Here is a 14914-nt window from a genome sequence, read left to right as displayed (position 1 = left end):
GGATCGAGATCGATTCAGTTAAAGGGGAGTGTAGGCTCCCTCAGGACAAGGTAGAAAAACTGAGGGGCTTGATTCGGGAGCTGATGGGAAAAAACAAAGCGACCTTGAGGGAATTGCAAGTGCTGGCTGGAAACCTCAATTTTGCAGGCAAAGTGATACCAGCAGGGAGGGCATTTGCCAGAAGTATAGAACTAAAAACGGTGGGCTTACAACATGCCGCACAGCACGTCAGATTGGGTGCAGAGGTAAAAGAGGATCTCAGAATGTGGGATGGCTTCCTGTCAGGTTCCAGCGGGGTGGCAATCTGGAGGGCGGACTGGGCAAGCAGTCAGAGGCTCAAACTGTTCACGGATTCATCCGGGTCCCTGGGTTTCGGGGCTATCCTGGGGGACAGATGGTGCGGCATGGCGTGGCCAGAGGAGTGGCACAAGGAGGGGGTCACAAAAGATATCACGCTACTAGAGCTATTCCCCATAGTGGTTGCATTCAAGCTGTGGGGCGGGCAGCTGCAAAATTCCAAGGTCTCGCTATGGTCGGACAACTTGGCTGTGGTACAGATCATTAACACAGGATCGTCCAGTAACCCGAGGGTGCTGAGGCTCCTCAGAGAACTCACCAGGAGTTTGTTAGAGTTGAACATTGAGGTTAGAGCACGGCACATTCCAGGGGTGAAAAACACGGCCGCTGATTCTCTGTCTCGTTTACAGTGGGACCGGTTCCGGGAGAGCTGCCCCGAAGCAAGGGAGGAGATGACCCCATTCGAGGTACAATGGTGGGGGATGATTGGGGCGATCTGACCGCATTAGTTGAAACTGCCCTGGCACCCGGTACAACCAAGAGGTACAGGGCTTGTTGGATTCGGTTTGCACAGTTCCAAGAGGAGGTACTAGCAGGGGACCCCGGGGAGAACCCGGTGAGAGCATTCATAGGCTGGTGCTGGAAGACAGGGAAGACTCGGGCTTGGGTAAGCTATCACCTAGCGGCCATAGCACATCATGCAAAAGTACACGGGGAGAAGGACCCCACTAAGGAGCATTATGTCATACTGGCCATGAAAGGCTGGGCGAGGCAAAGCACAGCAAAACCGGATGAGAGACGGCCAATCGATATTGGGAAATTGCACGGATTAATTAAATGCCTGGGGGAAGTATGTCGGGATGAATCGGAGCGTGTGCTCTTCTCGGCGGCTTTTACTGTGGCATTTTTTGGGGCGCTCAGAATCAGCGAATTGGTGCCGGAAAACAAGAACGGCAAAGGGAGTGGGTTCTTGCGCGTCAGGGACATCCAAGTGGGGAGCGCTCAGGTCGTCATTTATGTGAGGCGGTCAAAGACGGATCAGAAAGGAAAGGGTACGGCGCTGACCGTACATGCCATTCAGGCGAGCAGGGTTTGCCCGGTGGCGGCAGCGGCAAACTTTATGCGACAGAGGCGGCCATCAGGGGCTGAGGCGCCATGGCTCACTCACAAGGATGGGTCCGCGCTAAGCCGATTTCAGTTCAAAAAAGTAATGTCCCTTGGGCTGGAGAGAATGGGTATGGCAGGGGGCCAGTTTGGGACACATTCTTTTCGGATTGGGGCCGCCACCTCAGCATCAGTCGGGGGGCTAGGGGCCGAAGAGATTAAGAGATTGGGGAGATGGTCGTCAGGATGTTATAAACGTTATGTCAGGCCGGAAAAAGTGTAAAGATAACCATGCCGTTCCCTCCATGTCATTTACCAGCAGTGCACCAAAGGAAACTACGCACAGTATGGGTGGTGGGGCACTCATTCATCTCAAGGGCAAAGGCAAGCTGGAACCAGCAGCAAGAGATCTTGACGGCAGGAGAATTCAAGATCGAATGGCACGGGGTGCCAGGGATGAAATGGGCCCAGCTGAAAGGGCAATTGCATACGCTGCTAAACAAACGGCGGAAGCCGGATGTGTTGGTAATACACTTGGGAGGGAACGACCTGACCAGCTTAGGGAGGGGGACCTTGCTGAGAGACATCACAAGCTCTTTACAGGAAATATCAGCACAGATGGGGGAGACGGAGATCATCTGGTCCGAGGTGATTCCGCGGTTGCAATGGAGGGGGGCAGCAAACCATTTGGCGGTAGAGAAATCAAGGAGGAAGCTGAACGGGGCAGTGGCCAAATTCTGCAAGGGCAGAGGTTTCTATCAGATCAGGCATGGTCTGATTGACGGGAAGACCCCCGAGTATTTCTTAGCCGATGGGGTGCACTTATCCCCGAAGGGAATGGAGCTCTTTTTCTGGAACATTTGCACCAAATTGCTGGAATTGTGAGAAGGAATGAGGAAGAAGGGAGCAAACGGAGGGCGGGAACCCACCGGTTGGCGTGGCGGTGTTTGGGCAACCAAGCACAAATGATAGACTCCGGACGAGCCAGAAGGAAACAGAATGGGTCTTCGCTCTTCTGGACCAGCGCCTCTTGGGCCTAAACGGCGGGGGCGCCTGGTAGGAACAAACAAGGCTCAGCTTCCCCCCCGAAACAAACGGCGCTCTCCCCACCCACGGACCCCTGCACGGGCAGGATAGGAACAGGTACAATGGGTCGGGGGAGTTGGGGGCCTACTATACCAAGTATAGGGGGAAGCAAAGGAAATCCGGCAAGCAAGCGCCACACGCGCAGAATGAGGTCACTATTGTGTACAAATACTTCTGTTGTCATGGAAATAAAACTGCGGCCAATTTTGCCAATTGAAATCTTGTGTCATGCCAATTCATGGGGGTTAAAAACATTGTGTGCATGCGCAAAGATAATTGGGAGTAAAGGCAAATGGACGGCTGCAGGGGTTATGGAGCTGACGATGGAAAACGTCCGCAAAATGGAGGAGGCAGCAGGGTAACCCCTGCGGGGTCATGCCGCCGGGAGCCGGGGCCCTCACCCGGAAGGGTAAAGGACAAGGGGGCGAAACGGCGCCAAAGCTGAATGGGCCAGAAAGCCCGCGAAGGATAAACAAAAGGAAGGGGGCGGGGCTTGCAGGATATAAGCAGGCGGGACCAGGGACCAGGCATCTCGCTCCTGCACTGGGACCCGGTCGCCGCCACCTGACAAGGACAAGGAATTTCGTTTCCACCCACCCACCCGCGAAATACAAGGAGGAGGACACCCGGGTTGTGCTGTCGCAGGGCACCCAGGTCAGAAGATGACAAGTTGGCGGTGTTTGGGCAACCAAGCACAAATGATAGACTCCGGACGAGCCAGAAGGAAACAGAATGGGTCTTCGCTCTTCTGGACCAGCGCCTCTTGGGCCTAAACGGCGGGGGCGCCTGGTAGGAACAAAGAAGACTCAGCTTCCCCCCCGAAACAAACGGCGCTCTCCCCACCCACGGACCCCTGCACGGGCAGGATAGGAACAGGTACAATGGGTCGGGGGAGTTGGGGGCCTACTATACCAAGTATAGGGGGAAGCAAAGGAAATCCGGCAAGCAAGCGCCACACGCGCAGAATGAGGTCACTATTGTGTACAAATACTTCTGTTGTCATGGAAATAAAACTGCGGCCAATTTTGCCAATTGAAATCTTGTGTCATGCCAATTCATGGGGGTTAAAAACATTGTGTGCATGCGCAAAGATAATTGGGAGTAAAGGCAAATGGACGGCTGCAGGGGTTAATGATGCATGCCACCCGAGGCACAAGCACGCCACGCTACAAGCCCGGTGTTATGTTATCAAGGCAGGTTTACCCTTTCCTTCAAAGCTTGTAGTCCTTCACAATATCCATGTGACCCCCAATGTCCTTTCACCATAGCCTTCACCCTTCTTGGCTCGCCCCTCCCCTTACTCTTTGGCAGCTCCCAATGAGATAATGATTCCTTTCTGAGAGCTTTACAGACATTCCATTTGAGATATTTTCTTTCTGAATTGATTTGTTGTCACAGAGCCGCTGTCAGCATTGGGGCGCATTGGGAAATAACTGTATTGGGTTTCTAGGCACTCTCCTAGTGCACGGTCAAGATGCAGAAGACAGTCCCGGGAGAATAGCTCAGCGGCAACGTGCGCGCCTTGGAAACAAGACGACACGAAGCAACACAGGTTCGATCCCCCGGTCCGCGAGCGCATTATAAATACCTTACTAAGACACGCACAAAAAACAATTACTTGAACGGGCTTTAAATGTAAGTCAGTGGGAAGTAAAGATGCCTGCAAGAAGCTAAGAACGTCTCTGGCCCTTTGAAATAAATAAATACGGGCCTTGCTGGACCAATGATTACGTCGCACGTGGTGCCCAAATGCGACATGCCTAGCCACAAGAGTGCAAAGATGTTGCCCTTATCCCCTCCAATTACATTTAGATGGCGTGGGGTGCTGCTTGGGAGAGGGGAGAGGGGAAATATAGCCAAGAGATGTAAGTCAGTGGGAAGTAAAGATGCCTGCAAGAAGCTAAGAACGTCTCTGGCCCTTTGTTATCCAGAGGTGTGAGGAGTGAGAGTGATGAGGAACCCATGAAGAGGAAGGGAGTGACTCTGAGGAGTCATTTGACCCACTGACGCAAGGGTCCACCCAGGTGCAGGAGTGGCCATATGATGAGTGAGGCATTCAATCCAGAAGACTTGGTGACCCCAAAACCCTCCAACTTGTCCCAGAGTACCCAAAGCTTAGACTGCGTTAGCCTCAGGCAAATAGTTTCCATGTCAGATTGTGGGCGGAGTGTCCCCAGTCAGACATAGAAGGGTGAGTGGTTATTATGCCAGAGATTTACCCCAAGAGGATTCATTTTGAAGGGGAATCCCCAAGGGTCCCGAAGAGGAGTATTGACAGACCATGGGAATCATGTCGGGACATGATCATGGACATTCCTGGACCTCAGAGTTGCATTATCAGTAGATGCATGTGGGTACCAGACACTAAAGGGGTTCTGATTAGAATGTACATGGGTACTCTGGCAGGCAGCCCTCTAACCCCCAATGATCTCAAGGTAGAGGGATACATTCCTGAGATGGAGGAGTTGCCTCTCAAAGGAATGATTGTGGGGCCCGTAAGACACCCAAAGTGTGTTCATCAGCCATCTTTTCCTAGTAAAACTTAAACAGAAGATCAGATGGGGGATGAACCTCAAGCAGCTGAACAAGGGGGTAATATGCCATTATTTCAAGATAAGGGTGTACACATGCTGAGGGACCTTGTGATCAGAGGGGAGTGGCTGTTCCATATCGATCTCCACGACGGGTACCTCACAATTCCAATATATGGCCCACGCAGATGGTTTCTTTAATTCTTCTGGCAAAGTTGCTGCTGGAATTTCACAAGCCTGCCCATCACTATTTCGTCAGCACGTTGGTGTTTATGTAGGTGTGTTGACCACTGGTCTCTTACCCCTGAGAGAAGAGAGTGTGGCTTATAATATATCTGGGAGATATGGCATTAATGGTGCAGGACTGGAACTTTTTTTTAGAGCAGATAGGGATTCCTGATAAATTCGGAGAAATCTGTGCTGGTCCCAACACGCTATTATCAGCTTCAATTCAAGTCATAATTCCATGCCCTTTGCATTATCTGGGGTCTGAAAATGTTAATGACATCCTACATGCCAAGGATATATGCAAGTAGTGTCTTTATCAGGGAAGGCCGTAGTGAATATCCACTGGTGGTTTTAGCACATAGAGACATGGAACGTCAAGGCCATCTTCGATAGGACGCTGGATCTGGTCATAGAGTCAAAAACAATCAGATCCGGTTTGGGTGCATCAATTGCATAGAGCTACTAGCTGGATCGTTTGCCATCATGACACTGCCAAGATTTCTCTGTGAGCAGCTGCATCATTCTCCAGATGGATGAAATGTCTGCTCTTTTGTACATAATCCATTTGAAAGGCACAAACCCCAGGCTGCTGGCAGAGCTAGCGAAGGACAGCTGGCATTACTGCTTGGCGAAAATAATAGAAGTCAAAGCGGAGTACATACTAGGGTTATCAAACTCGGTGGCAGATTGGAATTCAAGATACCTGGCGGACTCCAGCGACTGTGGATTAGACTCCAACGACTGGAATCAGATCCATTTGGATTTTCAATTACGCAGGACGAGTAACGACCCCAGCAGATGGATCTATTCTCCTCTAGACTCAACAAGTAGTCACCAAAATTTTTCAGTTTGAGGTCTGCCTCTGATCCATTGTACAACCTTGGTTGCTGGGGAAAAATTATGCATTTCAACTATTTGCTATGATAGCGAGGACACTGCCAAAGGCACATTGTGAGGAGATTGAGTTAGGGGTGATCACTTCAATTTGGACCTCGCAAGCATGGTTTCAATTTCTACTGAAATTATTATTGCCATTTTTTATCCAATTATGCCAGAACTCTCTTCTGATCCCCGAGGCAAACCTTATTCCCTCATTCAAATGGGCATACAAGTGCTAGTGGCTTGCAGCATTTCTGGTAATGTTGGTCCATCCTGAGACTTTCAGGGAAAGCTCAAGGCCTTATCAAGGGATCCCACGCACCCTCCACTGCCAGGTGTTATAGTGCAGCCGAGGACAGCTGGTGTATACTGAGTAGGGGTGTACCGAACTTCAGCTTCGAGTAAGTATTCGACTGAATTTTGTCTGAAAACCGGGGATTGGCTTTGGCCGCAAATTTACTGGAATACTTACTCAAAGTCGAAGTTTGGTACACCTCTAAAAAGGGTGTCAAAGGCTCCCTGCAGTAAGTGCTTTATTGGGCTGCTAGATAAACAGGCTTCGCGGGAGGTGAGTATTTTACAACCACCGCTGCCACACTTCTAGAGCATATGCCCTACATATCACGCACCTCATTTAATGTCCAGGCGCCCTTTTCATGGAACGCTCTACCTCCCAACCTGAGAAAGATGGCTTCTCTGTCGGACTTCAAGAAAAAACTTAAGACTTATCTTTTCAACCTTGCATAAAGTGACCCTTTTCTCCTTGGTCTTCTGATCCAGCTTTGTATTTGTTTTGTGTGCGCCCTGAGACCTGCGGGAGTGTGGCACGTTCTAAAAATTAAAATAAATAAATAAATAAACACATGCTTCTTTGTAAGGCATTCAGCCATATTTATTTACAAAAGGCAACAATTAATGCAGGAATAAAAGCATCATAAAATATGCATATTGTTAACCAGAAATTCCTTACTTGAGTGTGGAGGAGTGGTTGTGCCAATCCTCCCCACGCCCCAGGACTTGTCCTTGGGGGATGGGGATTGATAACGTGATCCCTGTCAACCAACCAGCCCCTCCCCAGTTCAGTTCTGTTGCAGAAAAGTATATTACAGACTCCACCACCCACAGTGCACATAATGTATCCTTCAGGGCACACCCTGCAGAACAAAAGGATGGACAGACATGCAGCTACTGTGCTCTCAGAACACTATTTCACTAAGTGGGCATCACCTTTTACTTGATGGAGCAGGGATTTGGAAAGACTGAGAAATTAACTTTTTAGTTATTTCCTTGTTATTAGCAGAGCCTATTGTAATATGTCAATGTAATTGGAGTTGTACTGAAATCTCACACACAGCCCCAGTTCCCTACCGAATGACCTATTAGGCAATGTAAGCAATAATAAAACTACCTTTCTAAGGCTTAGTTACAGCTATGATCTATACGTAAGCACTATGCATTCCCTTCACTGAAGTCCTGTTAAAATTAGCATTTGTAAAGCCAACAGTTTTGGCTTGTTATGCACTGCCTTTATATACCTAGGTACTCGCATAATTTTGCACCTGCAACCATCAATAGGCAGTTAATACTATTCGGCTCATTATTTGGCTCCGGACGAATACTTAGGCCAACTATTTGGTTTTCGGCTGAATAGTACATTTTCTATTCGGTACACCCCTAATACGGAGGGGTTTCCATCCTTTTCAACACCATTAAAACTGGTGCTAAACTGCTTGGAGGACCTTGCAGAAGGAGGCAAAGCTGATAGGATAGTGAACAGTCACCTTTCAGGAATCTCTGCAGGGTTCAAGCTGATAGAAGGGGCCCCGATAGGAGAGGACCTGCCAAGGTGCAGATTGAAGAATCTCTGCAGGGCTTGGTCTGATGAAAAGGGCTCTGATAGGAGAGGACCTGCAGTGTGCAGATTGATGAAGTTGCTCCGAATTTCAGTTCCACCAGTTTGCCATTATTCAGTACTATGGTGTAAATATGATGTTCAATATATTTTAGTCATGGGATTGCAATCAGCATCTTTCTAGAATGGCTCTCATTGGTGATTTGATGATTCTCCTAAATAAATGTCAGATGTGTGCATGCTGTATATTTTCTCTGGAGTTCTCTTTCATATCACTCGGCATACTAATGCAGTTCAAGAGTGATCACTTATCTGAATTTCTGGATGATCAATAATTATGTGCAGTAAGATGTCTTAAAGCGTATGAGAGGATGGATGTTTTTCACCTGAGTGGTGATAATTGGCTGTTAATCTGAGTCTGCAAACCCTACAAACCAGTAGGTTCCTCAATGCTGTGTAGATGTGTGCATTGAGGACTTATCCAGGACAGGGTCGATAGGAGTCATTTTGGGGCACGTTCAACCAGAGAGGCTATCACATGCACAGCTTTTCAGGCAGGAGTGCATTTTGAGGACATAATGAAGGCAAAAGACTGTGCAGGGCAATTGATGTCCAAAGAGTTTTACCTGAAGCCCACTGTTCAGTCGGCCTTGTTTGTGATAGGTAAGCTTTAAGCAAGTGTAACCCATGGTTTTCTGGGCCCTGGCTCAGGTGCGCACAATTATGAACGTGCCCCTGAGCCAGCAACAGTCCACACTGAAGCCAAGCTGTAAGTGATTTCAATCCGGCACACACCCAAGTCAAAGCTCAGCATGTAGTGTACAACTGAAATTCTTATTTATTTTTGTCTAAAAGTTCAATATTCTGAACGATATACCACTCATATCACACCCTTCTCCTGGCACCCCCCTGGTCACACTGAACCAGGAATCAGGCTAGTTTGCAAAGGTAAATATTTATTTATGTATTTAAAATGTAATCACAATATGTTTTAATAGGTACACAACAATCACCAATGGGGTGACAGAACACTGAATAATATCTTTAGTACAATAGGAATAGGTAATAAGCAAAACAAACGCAGCACAGAAAATAATACTTTTGTGTTGGTTCAGATCAGATAGCACTGTGGTTAGCAGTTCCCCCTGCAACTCCCTGAACCTCCCTACAGGCTATGTAAAGAGATAGGAGGAGAGAGCAGGTATTCAGGAATGACACCAATGAAACAGAATATCAGTCCAACTTTACCCCTTTCAAGCACAAGAGAAAATGGAATTGACTGCTCAGCTGTCAGAATGGCTTTTAAGATTGTCTTTAGAATGGACTGGGCAAACACCAAATCTGGTCAAAAATACTGAAATGGTTATAAGTTCCTATGGGAGCCGCTTTGAACAGTTGCACACAAGCACAAGCAATGATCTGGTCAGCAGAAAACAATTGAAATCTTAAGGTCCAAGTCAGAAGCAGTGTAGAGCTATTTTACACGTGTAACACTTTCAGATTTTTAAAATCACGGCAAACCTTTCATTGGGCGATATTCGCGATCACGGGAGAACCACGGGTTGGGTTCTATGGATAGCTATGGATATTGGCTACAAGTAGGAGTTGAAACTTTGTTTCTATCACAGAAACTGAGGGAGTTACAGAGGTTTTAGTAAAGATCATTTTTTTCGAGAGGCGCGAGAATGGAAAACGGGAATGCACTTTGAATTGACAGATATGTTTTCTTATGCTATATTAAAGACTACCAAAAAGTAGAATGCCACACAGGAAGGTCATTTAGGGCCGCTCATAACCGTTCAGGTGTGATACTCTACTTTCTGTTTTGTTTGGGAATTACTTTTCTTAATCAATCAATAGGAAGTTAGGGTTTAGGAACACATATGAGAGAAGAGACAGTGCAAAGATAGTTTTAACAATACTGGTTCTAGATGAAAGATAGGATGGGTATAAGCTAGGGACAAGACTATGCAAAGTACATACGCTATGGGACACAATTCTTCCTATTTATACTCACTGGATACCTTTTTAAATGGGACCGTCAGGATTGGGTCTGGTCTAGGAAAAACAGCACATCAGGCACAGGACTGGATCCTCTAGGCCGGTCGCTGGATTGGCACAGGATCTGCTCTCCTAGTCTGTGGGTATTTGGATACGCTGGATGGCGAGTTCCTCAGGCAACCCTAGTGGTGGCAAGCCAGAGAATTTCTGGATACTGGTTAAAAATGGCCTTCTCACACCACACAGTGCTTTACTGAGTGGAGAGAATACATTTGAGGATTTGGGGCCTTGCTGGAAATCAATAGTCTCTATTGCTGGCATGAGATTTAGCATCTGGATCTGGAAGAATATTTAAAGCTGGATGTAGGAAGCTGGATCCGAGTACTTTGCCAGAATCAGGAAGGTGGCTGGATCAGGGAGTCCCTATGTGCTCTCAGCTGTCTCTATTTATGTTTTAAAAATCACCTCACAAAGTGATGTATGGGCCCACTTAGCTAAGCTTGCCCCTGAGTCTACTCTCTGCTTTGATAGGAGGAGAGAAACAGAGTGTCATCTTTATGGTGTAATTTTATGATGCTGAGAATCTACCCCTAGCCACTGGAACACAAAGTCTAATTTTGGCAAAATACATTTTTACACATGTGCAACCTCTATAAAAATCACATACACAGATTGCATATTTTACATAGCAGCTATTCCTCAAAACCCCGTAGCTGTGGGATCTTGTCTCCGCTTTCTACGGAATTTTGCCCTTTTCACTATGAACACACTTTCCCATTTTTCTGCAAATTTCCACAAGTGTGCGTGTTTAACATAGGGATATGCATGTAGATTTTCACAATTCTAACAGTAATACATTTTGCGTAAAATCACATATCTTGCCATTCCTGTCCAGAACATGTCACACAGTGCTGCCACCTCTTCATACGCGCAGCCAAAAATTAAATGAACAACTCTGTCATTTTTATATTTTTCACCATTTTTAATAGCAAGTTATAAGTCTTTTTTTTTCAAACTTTCATTTAAATAAACATTGGAAACATATAGCTTTTGGAAAGGTATCTAGTTTCGGATGACATTAGTGCTTCGAAGTTATAAGTCTTTTAAAAAGTGTTCTTTGTTCATGTTCAGCAACAGATGGTCACTTGGCTCCGCCTCTTTTCGTCTCCCTGCAGTCCAGGAGTATGCTCCTGCTTGTTTGTTCCTTTCAGAGGCCATTTACAACCTGCTTCACACTTCCAATTTCCTGTGCTGCAGCTTGGTCATTGTTCCTTTGCTCTATGTAGACCAGAATCTATCCTACCCTGCAATTCACACCTCCCCATGAGTTTCTGCTGAGGGGAAGGCCCTGCTTCTGGGAAGAAACCTGCTTTCCCAGTTTTTTTCAACTTCAGCCAAGCTAATTACTCCTTAAACTTTACAAAACCCACATTTGTTGCATCACATACAAATACATTTCTTCCTTGGCCTTAAAATCTGTGGAATCAAAAACAACTAAAATCTGTATTCCTTTTTGGCAACAATGCTGTTTATGTCTGTTAATTCAGCAGACTTTTGAGTTTTAGGTCATTTAAAAGCTGCCTTAGTACTCCCCTGACAGCTGTCATTCAGGCAGCCCCAGGTACCTCACCCAGATTTTGGCATATAGGCTGTCAGTTTTTAAAACTTTGAATGTCTCACAATGCTTCATTTGGTACATGAAATTTAGCACCAGGCAAGGTTGTAAATGTTGAAAAGTGTTGTGTTATAGGCGTTTTGGAGTTTTTGGCAACAAAACATATGACAATTGTATGCACATTTTGGTTTCACTTGCAAAGTGCTGCTTTTCTCTCTGCAGTCTGTTTGCTGGTCATGGAGCCCACTGGCACCTTTTCTGCAGGGTGTGCTCTATTCCTCCGCACATGCACCATGGGTGGCTGATTGTGCATCCCTCTTTTTGTGTGCTGAAGCACACCGTTTTTATAGGTTTTTGGCGCGCACAAGGGTTTTGCCGCCATTGTTGCTGTTTCTTTCCCCACAACTGGCAGGGTGATGTCGCATAGCATAGTGAGTGGGTCAATACATCCCACAACCCCACCCTTCCAGACCAGCTGGTGAGGTGAGCCGCTTAGCAACCTGCAATACAACATGATGTTAACACAGGAGAAGGGTCACAATCACGAGTTCCTGATTTTAAATGAGGCACAGTACACAAGAAGGGGAATTCTTTTTACCCTTTTCACTTTTATATAAAAACATGCAAACCTATTAAACAGTTAGACTTTCTTCCATTAAATGCTGGACCCATTTCCTAGTCCCATTCAGAGTTTGATGTAACCTTCCTAAGCGTAATAGATGCCCTTCAAAATAAACCCCACTTCATCTAAACTTTGAGTAGGTTCCTACTCACACTTTCTCTGTGGTCAATCCCAACCTTCCCCTTCTTTCTTAGTGCACATTTAATTGTATGTTTCTCATTACCTTTGGCAGCTGCACTCTGTCCTTAATAGTCAATTCCCTAACTGTTAGATTGAAAATAAACATTCTCCAAAAGTACAGTACCTTATTCATGTAGACCAGCTTGTCTGTCTTGGGACTTTTTCACTTTAGAACTGCTTCCTCTTTGCCATTGGTGGCTGCCACAGGATAACAATGTGGCCCTTCCAGGGACTTGCCGGCTCAGTTCCACTGATATTTCCTCTGTGGCAGTGTTAATAATTGATATGGCTTGAGTATCCCTATTCTTTCCTCCATGGCGGTGCCTCACGGAGCCCTATATTAATGTCCTCTGTGGTGGTGCTTCGCTCAATGTGACTTGTGCACCCCGTCATTTCTGCCCTGGCGGTGCATCTGGGTTTATGTAGACTTAGGGGTGCATCAGGGCTTACGGAGCCCTATGTTCATTCCCTCCTTGGCGATGCCTTATCATAACTTCCAGTGGCAAGGTAAAATCACTGTTGGGCTCCGACCAGGTCCCGCCCTCCTGGGTGGAGCCGATGCCAAATTACTGCACACTCCAGCGCTGAGCCCTGGCTCTGAAGAACGCAGCGGCCGGAGCTCCTGGTAAGTCCTTCTCACGCCACCTTCCTCATGTGGCCCCGGGAGAGCATAGCCTCACAGGCCTTTGTTGGTGCTGTGGTCCCATGGACTATGCTGGTGCCGTTCGGATTCCTCATCTTCACCAGCCGCTCCGTCTGGCCCAGGGGCGTGTGGACTTCCCTCAGGCCACATTGCATTTTTCAGCCAGGCTGTCAGGCGCTGAGCGGCTCACAACGTTTGCTTCCTCTCTTCCACCAGGTCTGGCCCCTGAGCATATTGTATTTGCACAGGCTGCACGTGGGTCCGGGCTGGGGTGCTATCTTCACTGGCTCCTACACTATGCAGTATATACTCAAACGAGCACACAAGGGGTCCTCTTTTTTGATGAAGGGGGCTTGTTTGTGAGAGGACATATAGAACATATACAACAACAGGATTCACAAACAGCTACTCTTAAATGTTGCTGTTTGTTGGAGACAAATACATAAACTAGTGAGAGTATTTTACCATCTTTATAAACAGATAACAAAAGATGGATGAATCGGGTGTAGCAAAAAAAGTAGCAAATGTATCTGATACAAAACATACTGAAAAATAGACCGGTTGGTCACACACAAGTTATTCTAAAACATGTAAAACATGTCAAGTATTTAGACAGAATCCACCCTAATGGTGTTTGAGCAGTCTTTTCTTTTTCCTGTTCTGTATTCTTCATATACACAGAAACATGGTGATGTTAGTAGCCACAAACGAGTGACTTTTACAAATGTAATTAGGTATGAAAAAGCCCTCTCATCATAGTGTCGACAGGGTACATATGTTTCCAGCCTTGCTCATTTCCACAATTTTAGCCTATCTGGTTGTTCGCAATATGGGCGACAGGACAAGGCTTTCTTCAGGACAAATGCCCCATACCAGTGAACACTTGGTATTGGCATTGAATTCTTAGTTTGTAAATGCTGCACATGTATAACTTAATGCTGATGTGTTCATCTCGGGTGTTCTAGAATGGCATCGTCACCAATGGCCGGAAAAGGATTATTTTGCACAACAGCCTTTGGATCACATCCCTTTGACTACGTCAGGCGTGAGACACAGGAATGATTTTTCAGAGAAACACAGCATATCCCTACACGTGTCCTGAGATCGTATCAGCTGGTTGACGCTGTTCCCCTCTTCCTGCAGACAGAATAATGTTAATACGAACGCTATTAACATTATTCTGTCTGCAGGAAGAGAGGAACAGCGTCAATCGGCTGATAAGATCTTAGCTCCATTTCAATGCCCGTCATACTTTTCTTCTCTGCTAGAGCTTATCCGAATAGGAAATAAAGAGAAAGAGAAGCATCCGTGCCATCAAGAGAATCAAGACTTTCCAATAGAGAAGGTTTGGAAATTCGTCTTTCTCCACATATTAACAAATACAATACATACATGCAGAATACACACGTGCTCAAACACGGAAAGGCGCGCTCTCTCTCTCTCTCTCTCTCTCTCTCTCTCAAATGTACACATATCTATGTGACCTGAGTTTTGTCTGTCCTGCCATGATGACTTACATAGAACTGTGACTGTTATATCATCAACTAGCAGAACCTATACATTATAGGCTATAAACTATATAATGATGAAAACTGCCTTCACCACATACATGTCACTGCATTTACTTGTGGCTTCCTGGTAGGCCACGCTACCGCCCTGCTAAAAATTACTCACTGAGAACTCTGTTAAAGACTAGGATCCGATTCATGGAATTTTTTGCACGGTGACGGTTCAAAGTAACTTTGCACTGCTGAAAAGTGAATTTGCACTGCCAGCCCAAACCCTGATTCACGGAACTGTGCAAAGTATATTTTTGCAGTGCAAAGTCTGTGCAAAGTCATTTATTACTGCAAACATGAGTATGCATCAACTTTGC

The sequence above is a fragment of the Ambystoma mexicanum genome, chromosome 6q, assembly GCF_040938575.1.
Source record: "Ambystoma mexicanum isolate Mex_15411 chromosome 6q, UKY_AmexF1_1, whole genome shotgun sequence".
Taxonomy (NCBI): domain Eukaryota; kingdom Metazoa; phylum Chordata; class Amphibia; order Caudata; family Ambystomatidae; genus Ambystoma; species Ambystoma mexicanum.
This window is presented reverse-complemented; position numbering follows the sequence as displayed.